General features: G+C 34.4%; 1 pseudogene; it reads right to left on the bottom strand.

Annotated features, from left to right (window-relative positions):
• Positions 1-388: 388 nt before the first annotated feature.
• LOC133178628 (actin, cytoskeletal 3-like) lies at positions 389-2,915 on the bottom strand (annotated as a pseudogene).
• Positions 2,916-15,765: the final 12,850 nt, after the last annotated feature.

Below are 15,765 nucleotides of genomic sequence, written 5' to 3' on the forward strand. Positions count from 1 at the left end.
TTTATGCAGGGGTCATGAAATATGTGTCAAGAAAACAGCAGAAAAAAATAAGTTGGCGAATAATGTTCTGCGCTGTTTCCTTTTCATAAAAGTTTGTGGCCATGAAGAAAATGCATGCAAAACTTTTGAGTTTGTATGTACAGACCTTGAATCGTGCTTTAACCCCCCAAAACGCGTTTGACTTTTGTGCACTTTTCGTTTTGTACAAACCTCAACAGTTTTTTGTAAACCCTGCAGCGATTTGATTGAAAACGGTTCAGCCCTTCGTGTAAACCGTGGTTGAATAATAGTTGTCAAATAAATGAGTTATAATTAACATGCATTGGGGTAGTTTTTTCTTGTTAGTTCTGAAAAAACTGAAAAAAATTATTATGAAGTTAAGGAGGACTTAGAAACAGTTCCCATGCACAATAGAAGTACCAGATTCGCCATATTTCTGCTTGCTGATCTGTTTGATTGATTGATTGTATATTGTTTTACGTCCCATTCGAGAATTTTTCACTCATATAGAGACGTCACCATATACCGGTGAAGGGCTTCAAATTTTGACCTTTACTCGGCACTCAAGGCCATTGAGCAGTGAGGGATCTTTATCGTGCCGACGCCTGCCGTGACACGGGGCCTCGGTTTTTAAGGTCTCATCCGAAAGACCCGCAACTTTCACTTCAAAGTGCCGAGCGCATGGCGAAGGAACAGTTCCTACCTATTTTTTATCGATTTAGGTCTGTCGCGGCCGAGGTTCGAACTCACGACCTCCCGATCACGAAGCAAGCGCTCTACCGACTGAGCTACCGTGAACGGTATCTGATCTGTTTGAAGGTGGATAGGGAGGCAAAGATAGAACCAAAGATCCAGATGAAGTATTCCCTTCCAGGTCGAGTAATGATCTTGACCTTCAACGTTGGAGGAGCTAAGGCTACATTTTTTTTTCTCTGCATACGGTTAGCAATACCAGGAAACAAAGCTGAACCACCAGACAATAGTGAAATTGCACACAAGTCCTTAGGAATATCATCATCATATTTCCTGATGCAGTTATATGTTGTATCAGGAATACCAGCAGATTGCATTCCAAGGAAATATTATTGGAACTGGACTTCCAGGCACCGGAATCTTTCTTTCCCAAAAGGCATGGCCGTCAGGAAGCTCATAGCTCTTTACCAGGGATGATGATGACGCTGCTGTGTGCATTTCCTGTTGGAAGTTCAGAGTTCAGAGTAACATAGCGTAATTTCGCTTTGATATCTCTGACGATATCTCTTTTAGCTGTGGTCGTTAAGGTACCCTCGTTCTCCGGCAAGATCGTTTCTTAAGGTATGTCACTCGTGAAATTTGTTATATCAAGGATTTTTTGAGAAGTATATTTTGGATAAGTACTCATATAGTATGACTCAAAATCGCAGAGAAAATGGGGGGTCAGTGTGCATCTAACTGAGCTACGGTACAATTAAGTTGACCTTTTTGCACTTAAATTGTAACTCTTTGGTTAATCACTTTAACCGTTATCATATTTTATAAGATGTAACCATGGCAATAAACATAATCTCATTTTACGTAAAATAGATTGAATAATATTTATCATTGAACAAATCATGCAAATTAATGCGCGTAAATTATTGTGTGACCTTTTTGCACTAAAAAAGTCTTATATTTGGGGTATTAAAAATCTAAATAGGCAATAGAATATATCAATCAAACTTTTTACGACTTAAGTGCTGATCGGTCAAAAGTATCAAGTAGTTTAAAATAATGAAAGAAAACGTTGGGGTCAGTGATGTAAATTTTGAAATATTGGTCAAAATATGAGATTTTCAGGCAAAAAACTGTGTAAATTTTATCTTGACTTCCCTGATATATCTTCATTTCTTGGCAATGTTTGTTGAGCCAAGGTGTAAATTTTGTTATAAAAATATAAATTGAGACCTATATTTAATATTCCAGGCATATCATAATGGAAAATATTCTCTGAGTAAAAGTTTGTGAGGCTAAAGTGCCAAGACATTAAATTTAATGAATGTGTAGATTTGCAGAATTTTCTGCTAAATATCCTTCCGCCACAAGAAATAGTCCCTTATAAATCTTGCTTCCTTGTGAATTTTTGAGCAGTTTTTTAATTGAATGTTGAACATTTTACATTGTTTAATTTAAATATGTTATAAAGATTGAATTGTAATAAATAGTTTTTAAGTAAGAGGTTCTGACTGAAATTTTCTAAAAGGCTGACGAGTGACATACCTTAAGATGGCATGAGGTAGGGAGTGTCCTTATGTACATAGCCGGAAAGTTGAAAGTTTTGAACATTATTTTCTATGTAGCTTGTAGCACGAGTTTTGATTGGTTATAAAGTCGGGAGTAAATTTCCGTACATCCGACTTAAGTCGGGGGTAAAAAAAAAAACTTGATGTCACAATGGATAGTTTCTCTATAATAAAAAGCAAATAACATGACATGTCGATCCATTGTAGGTCGTAGAAAATCTTATGGATAGCTTGAAACACAGTTTATCGGACTTGTTTGCAAAGAATTTATTTGGGTACATAGGAAAAGAAATTGTTATCCAGGTCCAATCAAGGGTGTACGGGGATTTACCCAGGGTTGTATTCCATACACCGTTCGGCCTCAGGGTGTATGGAATAAAACCCGGGATAATTCGCCGTACACCCTTGATTGGACCTGGATAACTAATATTATCTTTGTCATCTTTTCTCTGTTTGCCTTTAGTTTGAGTAAAGCCTCTGTTAGAAGGGAAGGATGCTCCTTTGATGTAAGTGGAGTTCATTATAGAGGGTATGATGCCAGATCTTCTCCATGTCGTCATAATTAGTTACAATTCCGTTTTCAATGGGGAAGTTAAGGGTACAAATACCTGTCTTGCTCTGAGCCTTCTCTTGGACATAGCTGTCCTTTTGTCCCATGCCAACCATAGAACCCTGAAGAGTAAAATGAAAAAAGTAAAATATTCATTCTTTGATCCATTTGAGAGCAATGTATTATCTGATATTTGCATAATTTTCAGATGAAATCAACACTTTTAAAAGTAATTTATCAATTTATTTTTAGAATTCATGAGAGGTGAACTTATGTGCACCTTTGTGCCCAAAATGAAATTTCTTTTCACACAGTCATATAGTTTAACAAATTTGGGAAAATCGTCTTCTGCAAATCCAGCCATGAAAAATTCCAGATCTATTAGCCTTGAACATGCCAGACCAATTATCTATAAAGCTACAATGTCATCGTCACCAATTTTCTTGAGAGTGTTTTCACTACGTTGGATGTTTGTTTAAATTGAGGAAACATTGATTTGAATTCGATATATCATTCACGAAAGCAGAAAAAGATTGCCTTAAATGGCAAAAAACTTTATGGAGAGGGATCACGTGATACACCAGAAAAGAATTTTGCAATACAGGGTTCATAAAATATATGTCAAGAAACACAAATAGAAACAAGAAAGGAAAAAAGCAGAGTCAAATTATGCAAGAAGCTGCACGTTTTCATAAAGAATTAAAATTTTTTGAAGAAAGTGCAACAGAATTTTTTTTTATTTTTCTAAATGTAAGGAGAAACTTTAAAAATTACAAATCAGTACATTCATACGGAAGCCCGTTGAGGTCGCTTCAGAGAAAGAAATATTTTTTATTCGTTTAAACGCAATAATTATTGCGTTTAAACGCAAAACATTGCGTTTAATCGCAATAATCATTGTGTTCAAACGCAAAAGATTGCGTTTAATCGCAATGTATATTGCGTTTAAACGCAAAACACTTTGCGTTTAATCGCAAAAGATTGCGATTAAACGCAATCTTTTGCGTTTAAACGCAATAAATTTGCGATTAAACACAATAGTTTTTGCGTTTAAACGCAATAATATTTTTGCGATTAAACGCAATGACTTTTGCGATTAAACGCAATAGTTTTTGCGTTTAAACGCAATAATACTGCGATTAAACGCAATAATTTTGCGATTAAACGCAAAAATTATTGCGTTTAAACGCAAAAATATTATTGCGTTAAAGCGCAAAATGTATTGCGTTTAATCGCAAAAATTATTGCGTTTAAACGCAAAAGATTGCGTTTAATCGCAATCTTTTGCGTTTAATCGCAAAGTGTTTTGCCTTTAAACGCAATATGCATTGCGATTAATCGCAATCTTTTGCGTTTAAACGCAATGATTTTTGCGATTAAACGCAATAATTATTGCGTGTAATCGTAATAAAAAATATTTCTTTCTCTGAACTGGCCTCAAAGGGCTTCCGTACATTCATTTTAAGGTTTAGTAATTTTTTCCTCTGACAATCTACTTTTATTGTATTAAATTTTTTGCATACTAATCTTACCTAAAAGTATAGAAGAAACTAGAGCAGAGCTCGTTGCAAAGCAACGAGTAGGTCTTCCGTTGGAGCTGCGAACAGGAAGAAGTGACCTTGAGTCAAGGTCATGCCACATTCTAAGGTTATAAGCAATCTTGTAAGGAGTATCAACTTGCAATGTCTCACAAGTAGAAAGACGGTTAAGGAATGTTGTTTCTCCATTGATGACCTTGAACTCGTTCAAATGACCTTGCATCAAACCATGACACACTCTGGTTATAAGCAAACCCCATCTATGTGTTACCGACTCGACAAGTTAACACATGTTCTTTCAGACCATTCATCCAGTCAAAACATTCTTTCCTTAGTGACCCTAAATTTAATCAACATGGCCGTAGGAACCGAGGAAGGGGGGGGGGGCGTGCCCCCCAATAATTTTGCCGATATATAGATTACTATAGTAGACATAGATACTATAGCTTGTGCCACCTCAATAAAAACGTCTGATAACCTTCTTTTTTTTTTTTGCTTGTCAAGGAATTTTTGGTAGTGGGTGACCTTTTTTTTTGCTTGTCAGAAAATTTATGGTAGTAGTGCCCCCTCAAGTGTCAACTGAAAATGTATGGCTGTGCCCCCCCCCCCCAAAAAAAAAAAAAAAAAAAAAAAACACCTGAATTTGCTTCCTATGGGCCTGATCAAGGCAATGATACACTCTGTATGATATCAGCGATACCCTTTTGTGTGATTCGGAATTGACAAGTTCACAGTTTGCATTTATTGCATGATAGTGAGGGAGACATGAAGATTTCTTCACCCATAAAAAATCATATTCCCCGAGGGCGACATGAAGATTTCTTCGCCCATGAAAAATCATACTCCCCGAAGGCAACGCCCGAGAGAAATATGATTTTTCATATGCGAAGAAATCTTTATGTCTCCCTCACTACTATGCAATAAATTGTTTATAATACCGAATTAACCAAAATGCAGGAATTACAAAGGAGATCCAATGAATAAAGAAAACATGCATTTGATGAGAACGATATGAAAGAGATGTAAGTTACAGGTACACCAATAGCCTCGTTTCATTAAAAAAAAAATTCCTACGTGACAAGTTTGTGTGATCACACCAGTAACATTCAAACACGATTACATTTTTACACATTTAAATCGACACAATCAATCAACGATAATATGTTGACGGTGCGACCGTTGGTTGAGTGCATTGTTCACTTAATTTTAAGATCCGCCTCTTCAAACAGCACGAGACATTTGGAACGTCTAGACTGTGACATCTCATGACGTATGTTAGCTGTATTTCCATAAACGAATTTTGAAAAGTGCAAACATTTTAACAAAGAACGTTTAATCTACTATCTGTATGCAATTCCATTAATTAAGGTGATTTTTGGGGGTGAATTTTTAGTTGTTGTTACCGCGCGAACGAAGTTAGCAGCGTCGCTATAAACAATCTAACTCCTCACTCGTTTAATTGTGACGTCACAATCGTGAAACACGACGTTTTGTTGCAGGGCAAACAAGATGGACACGTGACTTTCTCGGCCAATCAAATTCTATTTTACTAGTGATTTTTCACTTGCAAGCTAGTTTTCACAGAGGTATAATAAACGTTTTTTTTAGACCATACATCGAAATAAATTATCATAATTTCTATAGTCGTAATTTATTAGGTTCAACTCACTGCTTTAAAGGATCATTGTAAATGTTTTATGCCCGATTTGGATACTGAACAACGTGTGATTTTTTAAACACTGATGCCCCCATATGACATCTTATGGCAAAAGTTAAAAGTTTCTCAAATGCAAGTCAAACTCCATGGTCAAGATCAAAAGATAAAAAAAAAAAAATGTTATTACCCAAATAAAAGTCTTGAACAAAGAATATACTGTGAAATATATACTAGTACGAAAGCCACAGCAGCAACAGTTTAAAATTTATGGCCAAGGTTAATTTCTTTAAAAGGTCAAACTCCAAGGTCAAGGGATCATAATTGTTTGTACTTGAGGGAAGGTCTTAATTGTTACAAGGAATACACATGTGGTATTAACAAAGCCTTAGCACCAACTTTTCAAAAGTAGGACATACTCAAAGGTCAAGGTAAAATGGTCAAAATTATAGGTATACAATGACAGGCCTTGTCACAAGAAAATTACCTATGTAATATAAAAGCCCTAGTACTAGTCATTCAAAAGTTATTGTCAAGGCTAAAGTTGTTTAAAAGTTGGTCAAACTCCAAGGTCAAGGTCAAATGGTCAAACATATTTATACCCAAGGAGGAGACTTATCACAAGGGATACAGATGTGAAGTATAAAAGCCATAGCACCAACTGTTCAAAAGTTTTGGCCAAGGTTATAGTTTGGTAAAATTTTGCGAAAGAGGATCAAACTCCAAGTTCAAGGTCAAGAGGTCAAATATGTTGGTACCTGAAGGAAGTCCTTGTTACTAGGAATACACATAAGAAATATGAAAGCAGTAGTTCCAACCAATCAAATTTTATGGGCATAGTTAAAGTTTTTGCGGACAAAGAGGCTAACACAGTCTAACAGACAAATAGACAGGTGGACAGGACAAAAACTGTATGCCCCCCGGATCTTCGATTACAGTAGCATAATAAAATGTCGGCGTCTTTGGGTTTTCGCATTGGCCTTAAATCTGAAAATCCAAAGGATTACAAGGTGCATTACGATACGCTTTCACATCATGTTCTATAACCCAGAGCATATTCTCTGCAAAGATAAATATTTAATTCAGTATTTTACTAGCTATGCATAATTATCTATGTTGTTTTAAAGAGAAAATATATAAAAAAAAATATTCGTTTTATATTTTTCGATGTAGAGATATATAGAAAATGTTTTCCTATTTTAAGTCCTATCGCAATACACATTTAAAAAAAGTGTGTGTTGGAGGGGGAGGGGGGTCATTACATTTTTGCTGGGATTCGCCTATGTATGACCGTAGAGAAACAAAGAGTGGGGAGGGTGCAAGCAACAACTAAATCAAAATTTACATATTAAAACTACAACAAAAGACTATTTTCAGAAGGTCTGATCCCCCCCCCCCGTACAATCCGTACAACGGACCTGTGAGAAAAATACTGATCCAACATTCAGAGTCCCAGGGCACCAGGAAAGAGTGGCAAAAAGAGAATATCGGTTTATTTCAGTCTATAAGTCGAATCAAAATATCTTTTCCTCAAGAGTCTTCTTTCTTTGAGTTCTTCCCAGTGATCGTGTGATTTATTTCATTTAATTTACGTTCTGTACTGGACTTGGAAAATGAGGACATCTTTAGGTTCCTGAGCTGGCCCGCAGAACAGATTTTCTGCTTTATGATAAATTCAAGTGATATGTAATACGGTATTAATTTTGTGTTGATTTTATTAATGTTAATTTCATCAAGAAATATGAAAAATTAATGTTTTAACTATACATAGTGAGGCATTTTTTGTGTGGAACGATTATTTTGGGGTTTTCGCGATTTTTTCATATGGTACACATGATGAGTAAGTGCAATAAATATAATTTGTGGAAAAAATGTCCATCAAGCCCCGGGGTTGAATATCGGGGGGGGGGGGGGTCTGTCCACAAGTACCTGTTGTCAAGCCCGTAGAAAACAATTTCAGTTTTTTTGGGAAGGGGGGGGGGGCAAATAGAAATTTCCACATGTTCTTGTACTCGATTTTTTTTCCTATGGTACACATGATGAATAAGTGTAATAAATATAATTTGTGGAAAAAAAGTCCAACAAACATTGGGGTTGAATTTGGGGGGGGGGGGGGATCCTGTCCACAAGTACCTGTGGAAATTTCTTGATACATAAACAGAATTTAAAAGCATGTATTAGACATCTTTTGAAGGGGAGAGGGCACGGGCGTAATTAAAAGTTATATAGAGACTAGGAAGGAATGAACTGTCATTAAATTTTGGTTAAGAACTACATGTATTACCTAAACTCTTCACTTTCACATTTTCAATTACAGATTCTTGTTTTTAAAAAGCTATACATGTACATTTATATGTATCTATTAGATGCACAAATTATGTTATTAATCATTTTATCTTAAAGGAAAAGTAAAAATCTCAATCAAACTTGTTCCGCATATTATGCTCTCTGATTCATTACTCAACAGATGCTTCATATACATGTAAGAAGGGAAGACTGCAGACTGCAGGTGTGATAAATTCACAGCATGCAGCTCCAGCCTTAATTCTAACTGTTCCAAAATATTATTATTCAACGCGAAAAATTAGAATTAGCCAATAGAATATTTTGAATCACTTCGGAAATGCTGCCGTAACACCAGACTGAGTTCACAATATCGAGTGATTTTGATTGACAGGTGTATCGCCGTTGTGCATGGATTTCGTGTAACTATACATGTACTGCAGATTGTGGTTGAAAATAATAAACAAACAGATCTAAAGAAAAGATATTGTATACTGTACATATATTTGTTAAGAACCAGTTCATTCATGAAACGAATTTAGTCGTATTATGTGGGCCCATGTTAGATTTGACAGGTTGATTTACTAGTAGAAATTCAATGGACCACAGTCATTTAGGGTATTCCGAATCACCCCGCACATCGCGACTCTCGGTAATTTACCTTACCGCTGTACCTCGCACGACACATGCACAGGTGTGACAACCAAACAGTCATTATTAGTAAGGTCTATACTTAATGAACACAACAAATAAAGAGGTAAACATAATGCGTTAACTAAAAGAATTAATTATTTTAATTCATTAACTTCCTATCCTTTTCGAAGAAAATGCCCGTGTAGAAACGTATTTCTCATCGATGTCGTGGCGTTGTTGGTGGATGAAACATGGCATATAAGGTATCGATAGAACGGCAATTTTATAAGCTTTTGTGAGTATTATTTGTTTTTTATAACACCTCAAAAATATACTAGTTATGGCCGCATTTGTAGCCCCCTACAGTCGAACCACGTGTGTACATGCCCCTAGCCAAATAAATTGCACACGCTACATGTATACTTGTTATATGTCAGATTATTATTTTTTTTTTAATAACATTGTTTTTCTTAAATGCAAGGGGTATGAAAGTAATTATTTGACAAAGCAAGAGCTATAATAAGACTATCCCGGGTCCCGGTATACACTTGATCAGTGTTGATCAATGTTCATATGTACGAGTACACGTATGCAAATAATTCGATAGCTTTTGAAGATTTCAACATACATTTTTGTAACACGCATATTTGTAATAACCACTTCATATACAAAACAAAATTTCATTCTCTTATATGGTAATATGGACGTCGTAATAGATCTGACTGAATGCTTGACATGCCTGTTTCAAAAACGTTTCCTAAGTTATCTTAAGATATGCCTAAGTTATAACTTTAGAAGTTCCTAAGATTTATCACAGCTGTATCGCGAAACAATCTTATCTAAAAAAATGTATAAGTCATTTCTTAAGTTGTGCCTTTAAGGACTAATAAAATAACATTCCCGCTCTATATACAACTCTCAGTATGGTATATATTTTTAGATTCAAAAAAGAAAGGGTGCGAGGATTGGGGATTGCCCCCACTTTTAAAGGATTTGGACACAAGTATGCTTAACTTTGCGAAGTGTGTTACTAGATCTAAGCATTCACAGACACACCCTTTCAAGCCATCTTCCCTTCCGAGCACACGATATTTGTATTTTAATTTTTAAACATTGTTCTAGGTGTTATACATTAACTTTATTTTGTTCTTATAAGGTATCTACATGTAAATAAAATTTTAAAATGAATGCTTCATAGCGAACACATGCGAGTTTATATTTTTCAAACAATCTTTGCCAATTACTTTACTGCATGTACACGTTAGTTGTTTGTGCGGTGTAGAGCAACAATGTATTTCAACATCGAGGTGCCCGCGGCTCTCTGTGGCCACGTGTATGAAAACGAGGACTGGACTACAACACTTAAAGACACAAAGCGGCAGAGATGGATGAAACTGTTTGCTATATTACAAAGACTTGAATTATAGTACATGTATATTTGAAGGAATTTTTATTTATGTTAATGTTTATTTAATTCTATAAATAATAAATGGACATTCACAAGCATGACAAGAGTGATGGTAAAAATAATACGTGCGTAGCGTGCGTAGTAATTACAATTATTTACCGAAGCCCCCATTCAATTACAATTGCAGATGAATTAAAATACAACAACACGGGATAGAGCAATACTTTTTTTAAATGTATTGTTACGTGAACAGACAAAAACAGCGATTAAAATTCAAAATGATTTTTATGCACCAGTGTTTGGAATTAAGATTATAAAAGATCGGTAAAGTAATCTTACTGATTCGATATAATTAAAAACATAACTTTCCATTAATTAATAGCTCTTTGTACAAAATTGACATTATACGCGATCACAAATACTAGCTTTGTCTATGGCCACAGGTGGCTAGTACACTGGTGACCTCGATCAACAGCGTGGGATTCGCGCGTTGGGTTACATAACTAAACATCGAGCTGAACATGGAGACCGTAATATGCATACAGCTAATGATTGTGAATTATTCAATGCATACAGTTTAAAATCACTTACAAAGTTTGTTGTAATAATAAACGTAGAAAGATAGATTTAATATTCTCCGCTTTTGAACACTATTAACCTAATTTAAAAAAGAAGAAAAGAAAGACTAGTTGTAATAAATAATTTAATAGTGAACCATAAACCACGTTTTAAACCTTATTAAAAAGAAAATTAACATTAAATACCAAAGGGTATATTATTGATAGCAAGTCTGTTTAAGTTATACACATGAAGAGGTCTGATTTCCTTGCCGAATGAAAAACGTTACCTGTTTACCTGGCCTGCTTTCTAATACGTATTACGCAATACCCATGGTATACTCGAACAAAAGAACATTTTCATTAGATCAAAAAGGTGTAAAAGAACAATTTTGTTCCCAAGATCCAGATCGAAATATTTACCGTTTTTGAGTTATAAAGCAACAAATTTTAAGGGCCCAAGATCCCTAATCATAGGGGCCAGCCCCTTTTAAATAGTATAATATGAAAGCCCTTGCAATTATGCACAACTTTTGTTCTACATGTCTTAACAAAATATTTTTAGTTTTCAAGATATAAAGGAAAATATGTCAAATTTTTTGCTGTTTTCCGCGTTCTAACTTTTGACCCCTCTCTAGCGCCATTTTTAATGCAAAAAACAAAAACCGATGTGCACAACTTCAATGCTTCCTCTTTTCAATTTCAAAGGGTTTTGTGCTCCAATTATAACCATTTCTGAGCCTTTGTCTGGAAATCAGAGGCATGCAAAATTCAATCAAAGGGGAATAACTCGTGAACAGAAGGTAATTTCCGAATTGTATTACGGTATTCTGACAGTGTTTTGTAAAGTCTAAAAGCTCTGAAAATCTGTTTAAAAATGAGGAAGATATGAAGCGTCAAAGTTGGCGTCTAGGAAAAAAAAAAGAATAATAAGAATAATCTTAATCATCACAATCAGTAGAAGGTCTTCCGTTGGAAACGAAAGACCTTAATTAGGAACAAAATAAAAATTATACTCGTGTGTATAAGGTTTTTTTATAGAAGTGGTATAAAAATTACAAAACTGAATGTTTTGATCTACTTCAAAACTGCATCATCATGCAGAATAATATGTAACAGTAATAAAATTTGCCTATATATGTAACTTCATAATTTTTTTTTTTAATGCTTAAAGCTTACAAAAATTAAGTTTGTAGAAAAAATCTTTAATTTGATCGAGAGCCAAACAAACTGAAATATAAATTAAATGTTACTTCCAAGGCATTGAAATTGAATTATGGAAACATACAGATGTAAGCAGAATATGGAATAATGTTGTTTAAAAATCAAACACTAAAGTCTCCATGTTTTTTTTTTTTTTTTTTTTTTTTTTTTTTGCTTCATCAGATAGATAAATACAAGTTCGAATAAAGATGTTTATATGAAGTCTACATATGCCATAAAAATCCTGCAGTCGTCGATGCCGTTTGGGCATAACCAGAATAAATCATGGTAAAAACTTATTGAAGGTGATCCAGTTACAACTTTCTGTTTGTGATTGGAATTCACGGTACTGGTAGAACTTGTAGTATCTGATCATTATATCATGGTTATATATTTTAAGTGTTCTGTCTTTTTCCTAGATTGTTTGATGCAATTCTTCCTCGTATAAAAAAAAAGACTTTTTGATTATTTACAGATTTTCATTGCAATTCAACGTAAAGGATTAAATGATCGATTATGTATTGTTCTATGTCTCTTGAAAAAAAAAATCATTCGTATGAAACGTTACCATTAACCGATGAAGGGCTTCAAATTAAGACCGTTACTTGGCACTTAGGGCCATTAAGCAATGAGGAATTTTTTATCGTGTCAACGCCTACTGCGACACAGAACGTCAGTTATCTAGAGTCTCATCCGAAAGATCCGTTACTTTTACTTTTAGTACCGGGTGCTTGGCGAAGGATCAGTTATTAACTATGTACAAATGTAACAATCTTGAAGTTAGCTGTATGATCTTCTTAGAAATGCAATGACCTTATCGTGATCCGGGAACATGTATGTCTTGACATAATTTGAGACGTAAACATTTACCAGGGGAATTGTAGTCAATGCACAACACATTTATTATAACATACAATTAACATCTAGCTTTATTCTTACCAATATGCCTACATTAATTTGACATTCATAATCTTCTATTTTTGGAGATGGTATACTTGTGCACACTTTTAAACTTGAAGGGTGAATGTTGAACTCACCATGATTTTTTAGCTAATCTAAATTTAGCTTACTTTTTATGCCCCTGTATCGAAGATTCGGGGGTATATAGTTTTTGCCCTGTCCGTCTGTCCGTCGGTCTAGCTGTCTGTATGTTTGTCTGTTTGTCCGCAAGAACTTTAACCTTGTCCATAACTTTTGATTGGTTAGAGCTATGGCTATCATATTTCATGTGTATTCCTTGTGACAAGACCTTTCTTTGGGTACCACCATATTTGACCTTTTGACCTTGACCTTGACCTTGGAGTTTGACCCAGTTTTGCAAAATTTTAACAAACTTTAACCTTGGCCATAGCTTCATATGTAATCCTTGTGACAAGACCTTCCTCAGGATACCAAAAAATTTGACCTTTTGACCTTGGAGTTTGACCTACTTTTGAAAAACTTTAACCTTGGCCATAACTTTTGAACGGTTGATGCTAGGGCTTTCATACTTCACATATGTAATCCTTGTGACAAGACCTTTCTTTGGATACCAGCAATTTTGACCCTTTGACCTACCTTGGAGTTTGACCCCCTTTTGGAAAACTTTAACCTTGGCCATAACTTTTGAACGGTTGGTGCTAGGGCTTTCATACTAAACATATGTAATCCTTGTAACAAGACCTTTTTTTGGATATCAATAACTTTGAACGTTTGACTTTGACCTTGGAGTTTGACCTACTTTTGGAAAACTTTAAACTTGGCCACAACTTTTGAACGATTGGTGCTTCGGTTTTCATATTTCACCTGTGTATTTCTTGCGAGAAGACTTTTGATTGGGCACCATTAATTTTGACCATTTGACCTTGTCCTTGATGTTTGACATACTTTTGAAAAAAACTTTAATCTTTTCCATATCTATTCTGCTGTTAGGGCTTTTATATTTTACAGGTGTATTCCTCTAGACAAGACCTTACTTCGGGTACCAGCATATTTGATTTGCATTTGAGAAAGTTTAACCTTTGCTATAAGTTGCCATACGGGGCATCAGTGTTTCACAGACACATCTTGGTTTTCTTTGCATATCGTCTAACCAATTTTTGAATTTAGGTCTTCCAACTTCTTTAAAAATACCTTTAATAAACAAAATATAAAAAATGCCATTTTAAAATGTTAACCCTTTATAACCAATATATTAATCTCTAATTTAAAAATATATTAAGCTTCGTTACCAATGATACCGAACCTTTACCCCAGGAATCATGACCAGAATAGAATAGAATTTAATACAGAGATTATTGACTTTACACATTTGAATGATTATAGAAAGTTTGCTCCTCGAATGGTGATTTAAAAAACAAATTATGTAAAATGTTAAACCTCATTACTTTAGTCCTTGGAACCATGATTTGAAAAAGAAAAGATCTACGATATACGGGACTGATTGAGCATTGATTAAACTTGTTAGATAACTTTAATAAAACGAATTGGAGAGAGCGTCAAAAAATCCAAATGATATGAATAAATTTGAACCCCAGTTTTACCATCATGAGTCTTTGCATGATGCTTTGGTCTAACACTGAAAATTGAGGATCCTTTGTGGATTTTAGACCCTGAAATGCAGCTTTACTATTGCCATAATTATTTTGAATGTTTCTATAAGTTTTGTTATTTACATCTCATTTTAATCAATGAATAAAGAAATGATCAAGTAAACCGTTTAGAAATGAATATTTGCAATAATTTATTGTGAACTGTTAATAAACTAGTACAAAGGTAATTTAAACATTACGTAAAAATGTCGCTCTTCGTCATAAATAAAAGATCAACACATTAGTATGTATAAAAAAATTTCTTTTGTTGATGTGTGCAGTTTCTTTATATTTTTCAAATGGAACACGTGATACCAATGATCTCAACGGTTGCCTTATATTACTTGAGTATTTTCAAAATTGTCATTTCCGCTACAAAAAAATATATGTATATTAATTCAATAAGCCTCCCACTATCCAAAGACATGTGATACATGTATGTCATCTTTATGTCAGTATTAACTAAAGTGCTTCGTCTGCAACAAGAGTGCTCAAATAGCTTCCGCTAGCTGCCCACAACAATTCGCTTTTTGAATAAAATAATATCTATATTATACTAGAAGTGTTACATTTTATTCCATCATGCTATATACGAGGGTTGTTCGGAAAGTTCGTGGACTACTGTCATAACTTTTTTACTTAACGTCATATATCAAAACTTGACAGAAATATTTCAACAAATAATTCAAATGACGTGAATAAATTTTTGTTTAAATTTTTTAAGATTTATTTCCAACTTATTTAAAGTTAAAAAATGCGAAAATGGTATCGCGGCGCAGGTCAAAATTTTGTAATTTACAATTAATACACTAAAAAATGTCTGTAGTCATTTCATGTGTAAAAATGGCGCAAAAACAGTAAAATCCTCGACGTTCAAATTATGAACTGTTATATCGTTTCATATTTCAAATTATGACTTAATATTTTGCTTCGTTGAAAAGGAATCAATTTCAGAAGATAGGCAGTCCTCATTGAAAAGGGCAACAAAAGATGACGTGTAGATCGTCACGGAGCAGCAGTTAACGATACAATTTTGTGTTTTACTCTGGAAAACTCCAGAAAAAACTCTGAAAATGCTGGAAGAAGTAGGAAATATGTCAAAAGCGAGCCA

This window comes from Saccostrea echinata, unplaced genomic scaffold, assembly GCF_033153115.1.
Source record: "Saccostrea echinata isolate AGI-Se365-2 ecotype Australia unplaced genomic scaffold, CSIRO_AGI_Sech_v1 ptg000003l, whole genome shotgun sequence".
Lineage (NCBI taxonomy): Eukaryota > Metazoa > Mollusca > Bivalvia > Ostreida > Ostreidae > Saccostrea > Saccostrea echinata.